Raw genomic sequence first — 9,622 nt, forward strand, 5'->3', positions numbered from 1 at the left:
TTGTCTTTAAGCTTACTAATATTATAAATGAAATATAAAAATTCACTATGACGTTTAAGCTGCTCAAATCTTTCTCTTAGGAGAGCTAAAAAAATCGTCTAGGACCTGGTCATAAAAATCAACTTTTTCAGGCATTTGCTCATTACATTACGTGGAGTAAAAAGTCATACCAGATAACTAGTGAGCAAAGGAATGTAAAGCCACACAACTGGTTTGCAATACACTGAGCCTCATGTGCGACAGTTTCACTGTCGCCAATTATTTGAAGGAGCGGATCATAGACCTCTCCCACTTGATATCTCAGCAGAGTTAAGGCATCGAATCTGTTTCTGGCAATCAGTGGTTTTAAAGTGAGACTACTGATATGTTCCTTCAAAACGGTGGGTTGGCATATTTATTAACTTCCAAGTTATATAATATATTGTAACTTCCAAGTTTTCAATAGGCTTGCTTTTTCTTCTCTTCCAATTTTGCTGCCCTGAAAATTTGCCGCTCTGGGCAGTAGCACAGTTTGCCCCCCCCCCCCCCCCTCCTTTCCGCCGGCCTTGGTCTGGTCTACAAACTGTGCTCCCAAACTCAATAGTGAAATTTATTTTGATTCAGACATAGCCCAAAAAGAAAAGAAAAGTTTGTTGTAGAACAAAAATGAAAGCAACTTATGAACAAAGTTTTGGAGCCATGTTCTGATGATGTCACTGTTCAGTACCTGATCAACATTTATTGACTTGGGGTTTATACTGATGGAACAAAGTGTTTCCATTCTTATTCAATAAAAATATTTTTTCATAAAGTCTGTAAAAATTTGGTACTGGTTCAGTATAATTTCAAAGAGTTTACTTTTCGGTCTCTCATAAATATATTTTGACTAAACCTGAAATTTTGAGAAAAACTGGTTCTTTTGAGAAGTACCAGTAAAAACATGTAGTACTGATTACAAGTTCAGAAACTTTGCATTTAAGAATTGATTATGACATCATACTGTCACCTACTACTTTAAAACTGAAAAGTGTCAATTTTAAATTACTTTGTAAGGTGTTATAGAAATGTGTATTATTACTGTGAATGTTTTGTGCGCTACATTTGACTTGTAGTCCTACATTTTGGGACATTGTGTCCTACCTTTCCCTTGTAGCAAACTCTAGGTATGACAGACTGGTCCAATGAAAAAACACTGAACTTGTTGATGGTTATAATTTTCTTCCTTGCTGCAGAGAATTATGGTTCCATTAAGTATAGAGAAATGTGATATGGGAACAACAAGAGACAGTCCTTAGCAGAACAATAAAAGCACTATGAGTATTTTGAATATAACATTCCACTTTATGCATTAATATCATGAATTAATGTGAAACAAAACCTGTTCTTCCATAATAATTAAAAATTAATATGACTGCCATCCCTGCTCATGAACTAGAAGAACAGCACTGTAAAGAGATAAAGAAACCTTCCACTATTATTTTAAAAGAAAAATGCTTTTGCAAAGTTTAATTTTTGAGTAAAATGAATTCATTTGTAAATAAATATAGCGACTTTTGGGACACCTGGTATGTTTAAATAATCATATAATAATAATAACCTGTGGTGCAACACAGCCCGTGAGGGCCAGGGTCTCCCTACCAACTGTTGGCTTCACTTCTACCTGCCGAGGAAATAGAAACTACACAATAGCTCACTGCACAGTAAACAGGCAGATTCAGAAAACAACTTTGCACCACACAGTTGGCAGCAGCAGTCTGTAACCAACAAAGAGATTTTTTGGTAACCAAGAGGGCAGGGTATGATACGAATGGTTGGTGGTAAGTGAAGAAATATATAGGAGTGTATGGTAGGAAAAAGAACATTCTGAAGCAAACAGGCAGTAATTGATCGCTAAAACTTCGAAGTATGTTAACAGACATAAAAAACAGGGAGCAATTGAACGTGATGGGAGTGTTCTCCAATTTATTTACTAGAGAATGTACTAACCAAACAAGTTTTCCGGATGAAGTATCAGAGGTTCTGATGTCACTGTTTCAAATTTGGATATTGCGTGTGTAAGGTGTAATATATTGCTTTTCATAATGGCGATATTTCTCCGGAAAGAAGTGAGGAAGCCATGTTTTGTGGAATGTAGCCACTGAGTTGCGCTGTCTACAGTGTTGCCACACAGTGTGTTAGTCACTTGAAGAGGAAGGACTGGTTGAGAATGGCGGGACAGCAGAGTGTGAAGATTGTACATGTTGTGCAACTGCATTGCTGGAGTGTGGAGGAAAATTGACTTCAGCGGATAAAGAAACTAATGGAGTATGGTGTACTACCGAAAGAAGGTGATTACATGTGTTCCCGAGGACATGTTCATACGTTTGTACAAAGACAGTTCACAGATTGATAAGTACTCATGGAAGTGCTATAAAAGTTTCGTAGAAAATAAAGAGAAAAGAAAGCCATGTAAATACTCAGTGTCCCTTAGAAAAGGTACCTTCTTTGTAAGGTCTAGGCTATCACTGTTACAGCTCTGCATTTTTGTGAGACTATGGGTATGCAATACAGCTTTAAGAAACATATGTGAGGAGGCAGAAATGGCACCATCATTATATCGCATTGTTGGAAGTCATATGACAACCTAAAGGACGAGGGTTTCAACCACATGACAGTAAACCATAGTATCACATTCGTGGATGAGGAAACCGGTGCCCACACAAATAGCAATGAGTCTGCATGAAGACACGCAAAGGTAACTTTGAACTCGTACGGAACAAGGAAAATTTTCTTTTGAGGTTATCTTGCGAAATATATCTTGCTTAAAAGGTGCCTGCAATTGGTATCAGCCCGCATAATAGAATTTCACCAACTTGGAGGACAGATGTACAATCTGTTAAAAAAACGCGATTAGCAGAACGACAGTGATAGTGACAACCAGGAAGGAGAGGAACATGTTGAGTGTGGATTTTAAGTGTGGGAACATTGTATCCACCGTTAGATTGTAAACACTACAGACAGTAAAACTCTGATATTCCCCAGACACCTATAACTTCTTTGTCTTGTCAATTTTTGACACTTGTACTTACCTACCTGCTTCGCGGAACATTCTTTAAGGTGTATTCATGTTTTTTTTGATCAAAGTAATTGCAATTTTTCACATTACGAGTACTTCTTTCTCGTAGTCTTTTCGCTTGCCTGAGACACGATATGGTGAGTACACCTTCCTACATAATCGCACATCGTGCTTGTGTTTTGTTGATTTTCAACCTTCGGAACCCAAGAAATACCCGTGAACAAAGCTCACCTGATCTAATTTTGTGTTTTAAACTTTTTCGCATGTTTTACGAAGAAAATTGTAATGTTTCATGGCGCTATCCATGAATGGTTTTTGGGGCTATCCATCCTGGAATCGGTGGGAAATTTAAACTAAAAAATTATTTTCGTTTGAAATTTTTGAGTCCAAATTTCCCACCGATTCCGGGCTCCGCCCCTGGGGTAATTGACCTACCGCATTGTGAATGCATGTGCTTTGCTCGTTTACGTGTGTATCGTGCACGAAAAAGAACAGGTTCCAAAAACTTGTAGATAGTGTAAAATATGTTTATCCCCAGTAATAATTTAGTGCATCGTCCAAAACCGTGCTTGCAGACAGCCTGCATCTCTTCAGGTAAGTACCTTTTTCTTTTTACACTTTCTGTTAGCGATAGCCCCACTAACCATTCACAGGTAGCCCCACGAACCATTCACGATAGCCCCACGAACCATTCACGAGGATGAGGTATGGCTACGAGGTTAGGTTCCATTAGCACTCATTTCACCCCTAAATATGTGTTTCATCATCGAAAAATTTCCTCAGTACATTCAATTACGCATATCAGCGTTTTTTTATCGATTTCCTCCTCCAGGTAATTTTTCCTCGCTTTGGGATTTACGTTGTTGAATTCCTTATACAATAAGCTTTCCAACGATATATGACACATATTCCTTAGGAAAAGGACTTAAAGTAGTGTCTTACCGATTCGTGTTCAGGAGGTCTCATGTAGAAAGTATACAAAATTTCAAGCAAATCGGGGAACACTCCTGTCATCTTCAATTAAGCAAAAATCAGAAATCGAGCCATGCAAAAAATGTCTGTGTACCTTGAGGAAGTCGGAATTAAACAATCGGAACTTGGGCCACATGCCATCCTGCCAGGGAAAGAGTTAATAGTACTTCACAAATGGAATATTGCAGAAAGGAACGTCGGTGATCTTGAAACGGTAAAACTTTACTATCCTTCAGACACCTCTAATTTTTTCGTTTCGTCAATTGTTGACATTCGTACTTACGTATCTGCTTCGCGGAACATTCCTGAAGGTGTATCAACGTTGTTTTGATGAAATTAATTGCAATTTTTCACATTACCAGTAACTCTTTCTGGTAAGCCTTTTCGCTTGCCTGAGACACAATATGGCGAGTACACCTTCCTACATAATCGCATGTCGTGCTTGTCTTTTGTCAAATTTTTGACATTTGTACTTACGTATCTGCTTCGCGGAACATTCCTGAAGGTGTATTGACGTTGTTTTGATGAAAGTAAGAGCAATTTTTCACATTACCAGTACTTCTTTCTCCTAGCCTTTCCGCTTGCCTCACACACAATATGGCGCATACACCTTCCTACATAATGACGTGTCGGGCTTGTCTTTTCTCGATTTTCAATTATTATGCAGTGTTTCAACCTTCGGAACCCAAGAAATGCCCGTAAACAAAGTTCATCAGATCTATTTCTTTTTCATTTTCTTTTCACGTTGTTTTACTAAGAAAATTGTAATCTTTCGTGGCGCTATCCGTGAATGGTTTTTGAAGCTATCCGTCCTGGAATAAGTGGGAAACATCTAGAAATTGCAAAATAAGCGAAAATAAGGGGTTAGTTTTCGGAATGGAAACTGTCGATTTTCGCGAATTTTTTTGTTTCACAACCAAATATATATATTCCTGATACTACCACGACACCAAATTTTAACTGTTTGCCTAACCTAACCACATGCCAATGGTTCGTGGGGCTAGCACCAATGGTTCGTGGGGCTAGTGTCAATGGTTCGTGGGGCTAGCGCCAATGGTTCGTGGGGTTAGCGCCAATGGTTTGTGGGGCCAGCGTCAATGGTTCGCAATTATTTCCAATTTCTAGATCCTGATACTAACACGACACCAAATTTTAACTATGTTTGCCTAACCTAACCAGGCGCCAATGGTCCGTGGGGCTAGCGACACACCATCCTTCTAACTCTCGTTTCATCCCTCTAACTCACGACGCATTATGGTGTAGGAAGGTGTACGTTCCAAACGCTATTCTCCGTCGGAGAATTAATTTTCAACGAACAACATGAATTTCAGCTATGAAACATTCCCACATCACACAAAACACCTTCCCGATGTTCGACAATGCTACAGGAACTTATTACGGTAAGTAGTTTCTTCTGTAAAAATAAATAAATGTGTCCGAAGAATAGTAAACTAGTACCAACAAGAATAATAAATTTAAAAATTTTGCGTACCTTCTATGCATTTGGACCCGAAAATGAATGTATACATCACTTAGTTTATTATTATTATTCTCTAAACATTTGTTCCGGAAAATGAATTAATACATCCCTTGTTTAAACTGGTACTACTTTACTATAGGTGAGACACCTATAAATCATTTATTTCGCACTTTTTTATATTAAATTATTCTCTAGGTAGAGCCACTTAACGGACAATTGGCTCTCACGTTCAGCAAATACTCTACCTATAACATACATTCCTTTAAATGCTTGATATATTGTTCTAGATGAAAATCATACTTAGAATTTCCGTCTACAATTAACGTGTTACTTTTATCCGCGTTTCTTTTTCTTTTCTAATAACCTTTCATGAAGGAGGGAAACATGATTAATTATAATCAAAACAAAACAAGGTATTGCAATTAGTCCCAAATCAAGGCAACAGTAATTATCACGTTATCTATGGGAATGTACGGATTGCTAGTTGTTATTGCTTTATAGTGACTCACACCTCATATTCTTTCTTGGCAGTTTTTAGCCATCGGTACTGCTATGCACGTATGGGGCTATTCACGATAGTCTACTAATAGATAACTGACTCGCCGCGGACAAGTGAAACCTTACACCAAAGAACCCGTTGGCTGTATGCGCTGTTACCGTAATTATAGTTATTTCTTGCACATAATGTGTAACTTATTCAACGAATATTTTATAAACTTAACCAACACAAACAGAGAGAATGAAAATAATGACAAAACACTAGAGATCCCAATGGACAAAGATCGGCCAAACAGTATATATATCCCAGAAGTAAGTGCTAATGAGCTAAAAAAAAGTCATACAAGATTCAAAAACAAAAAAATCTCACGGACCTGATGAATGGTCAGCTGAACTTATTAAATCCTGCTCAGAATCTATTTTAGAACCCCTGTTGTATGCAGTCAACAATTCAATAAAAGATGGTACATTCCCCAAAGTTCTAAAAAACAGCACAGTGATACCCATATTCAAGAAAAGAAGTTGCAACAGACATTGAGAACTACAGATCTATCTCCTAAAAGATACTGGAATTTTTTATTATAGACCGTGTTAAAAATGTAAACATAAACATTGGTGAGGTCTTGCCCGGTACCCCCGGAACTTCCGGTTTAGGCCAGTCCCCGTTGTTGCCAGTTCAGATTCACCGGCATACGAAGTAAGAAATGAGCGCTTGTTTTCATCAGTTGTGCGACGATGGACGTCTAGAATCCGTCGGATGATCAACTGCAGAGCAGATTATTAAAATATGACGTGTCTTTGTGGCCGCCAGTTGTACAGCATACTACATACAATTATATCATGTACACACACGACGAACTCAAAACGTACGAAAGTTTAGATATATTCAATTATTTTGTAAATGGAAAAGTGAGGGAAAGATAATTCTATAAAACTAGTGATATTATTATATTATAAAGTATGGTTAAGTGAATCTTTGCCAACAAATCTGCAGAAGTAATGAAATGACACATAACAAATGGTAGTAAATATATGTGCTTTCAACGTCGCCTTTCTCCTGAGGGATTTAGGGAAAACCTATGATATGGCATGCCACTTTTACTTGCACGAATTTACTTCAAACAACAATGGAGTTTTCAGACTGAAGCGACAAGCGATATCGGGATTTCGCACAGAAGCATTCGATCTAAAGCAAACCATTCACCAGTCACGCTTGCGCAAATAACAGGCCGGGGCAACACAATGCACGGTATTGATAAAACGGCCCATTCCGAGCGACAAGCGACACCTGCAATTTGGCGTGTCTCTTTAATTCGGAAGGTGTTGTTTATTTTTTAATGTTGGTTTCCAAGAGACACGTATCGCTGCAGTCTGAAATCATCCTTTCGAACCAATTCACCACGAGAAAATGCACGTGTCGCTTGGACTGGATTGTTGTTTTCTCAGTACTATGCATTGTGTCGTTTTCTCAGTACTATGCATCATGTCGCCTCGGTCTGTTGTACTCGTATGCAAGGTGAATTGTTTCCTTTAGAGTAAAGGGGCTGTTGCTTGCCGCTTCGGTGTGTAATCTCCGTGCCACTTAAAAGTGAATCCTAAGTGATCAATGAATTTTTTGGAACCGAAGCGACACGACAAGCTGCACGACGTGTCGCTCAGATTTCCAATGGCGTGTATTGTGCCGTCTGAGACTTGATTTCCCATGAGCGCTAAATGCTTATTTATAGACTAAATTTGCCTGTGTCACTTGTCACTTCGGTACGAACCACTGCTTTTGCGTGTCGCTTCGGTTTGAAACCTCACTAAGAGGCGTGCTTTTCATCACAACACAATACGCAGATAAACGATCAACAAGGTTGTAACAAAATGCAAGTCGTACAAATCTTTTCCGGGTACCAAACCTTTCTTCGTTCTGCTTGTATCAACAGGTTTCGTCTCTCTACGTCCTTCGGAAACTTACGAAGTGATACTTGACTCAATAAATTTGTTCCCGATCGAACTGTACAACCATATGCTACACAGCTGATACCCTATTTCCTTGTAAAAGAATCTCCACTTTGCCCTATCATATTAACGTCCACAGCATCCTAAGCGTAACCGGATGTTCGAGGGGGACCAGACGAGTGCGCATGCTCCGCAGTAGCTCTGCCTTTAACACCGTCTATAAAGTTTTGTAACAAATATAACATAATAAACAGAAACCAGCATGGATTCCAGAATGGGAAATCAATAAACACAGCTGTAGCACAGTTAATAGATTATGTAACCGAAACATTAGAGAAACACGAAGCTGCAAACACTATATATCTAGATCTTTCCAAGGCATTTGATATGGTTTTATTTCTCTGTGCTGTGAATATTGTCTTTGCCTAAAACTATCCCTGTACCTGAGAGGAGTCTGTGTACTTCACCGAGTCTCATCGTTCACCGCTGAGTATTATTAAGTTATTATTAATAAATATAATAATAAGTTTAATACATAAATAATACTTGAAATTAATCTATGAACGTAGCAATTAGTACGTTGATCCTGGCACTTTCTCCCCGCCCGCTCAGACAAATATTCGTGGTTGCGCCTCTGATTGTAAATAGAAACCCAGCACCTTAAATTAAATATTTTAATTATATTACGTATACCCTTTAATTGAATTATAATTTTTGGATGTTGGAATCACATAGACCCTTTACATTATGACGATATTTGTGTGTGGATGTTGAGAGGCGGTAATACGTAAGGTTGAAATAGAGAATACATGTGCTTGAATTTTTGGAAAGTTCGCCTTGAAAACCGGGAATTATACTTGAATTTTATCATGGTCCTAGAGTAGCCACCCTGAAATACCATTAGAATAGAAGTCCAAGAGCTTACAAATCATTGTTTACAAGGACTACTAAAACTAGATTTTCGGGATATATAAAATTATATTTATGTTGTTGTTTCAATGCATATTTATTATTTTTCTTTATCGTACCCTGCAAAACATTATTGCGTTCTCTGAGAGCAGTGTTGGCGATTGGGTTCCAAAACTTGGATAGGGCAAGGACACTTTAATTTCAATTGGTACATAAGATATTGTATAGTATTGGGGTAAAAGTGGGGCCCATCTGCACCTCCCCCTAATTGCCGCCACTGTCTAAGAGATATGCTTCTTGCAAATCATCATCGCATTCAGGAACAAATTAATTTTCTTAGGATTTTTGAAAATACCTCTCAAAATTTCAACTTGAAAGAATATCAATGAATGCGTTCAAATGCTTGACAGACAAGACAAGTAAGTCACACCCCTTTCGCACTGTTTTGTTTCTCCTGTTTCCCCTAATATATATTTACAATTGATGACCAGTTGCTATCAGATATTATTAAGGCTTGAAACATTTCTTGAGCATATTTTTGACTCTTGATTTCTAGGAAATCATCATCATTCAATCAAGTGTCTACGCTAGCAAGCAAAAATGTATGTACTCTTCCATGTAATGTTCAAACAGTTCACTTTGTTGATTTATATTCCGTAGAAGCTTATACACCAACTGCCCTGGTACGTAACTACCATTGTCGGTCAAACCTATTGTCCTTTTGTACAAATTTCAAGAGTGCTCTTTACTATTGGTAGAAGGCACTTCGATTAGATTCTCAAATG

At 38.1% G+C, this 9,622-nt stretch overlaps 1 protein-coding gene across 1 annotated transcript in view; it reads right to left on the bottom strand.

The window, feature by feature from the left end:
• The window catches only part of LOC145988388 (5-taurinomethyluridine-[tRNA] synthase subunit GTPB3, mitochondrial), an 81,825-nt gene extending 75,446 nt beyond the window's left edge, over positions 1-6,379 (bottom strand). The window contains exon 1 of the mRNA XM_083123268.1: positions 6,359-6,379. The gene's annotated coding sequence lies outside the window, so the exon portion shown is untranslated. The remainder of the gene's footprint in view (positions 1-6,358) is intronic.
• Between the last annotated feature and the right edge of the window lie 3,243 nt (positions 6,380-9,622).

This window comes from Lepisma saccharinum, chromosome 5 (genome assembly GCF_977018435.1).
Source record: "Lepisma saccharinum chromosome 5, izLepSacc3.1, whole genome shotgun sequence".
NCBI classification, from domain to species: Eukaryota; Metazoa; Arthropoda; class Insecta; order Zygentoma; family Lepismatidae; genus Lepisma; species Lepisma saccharinum.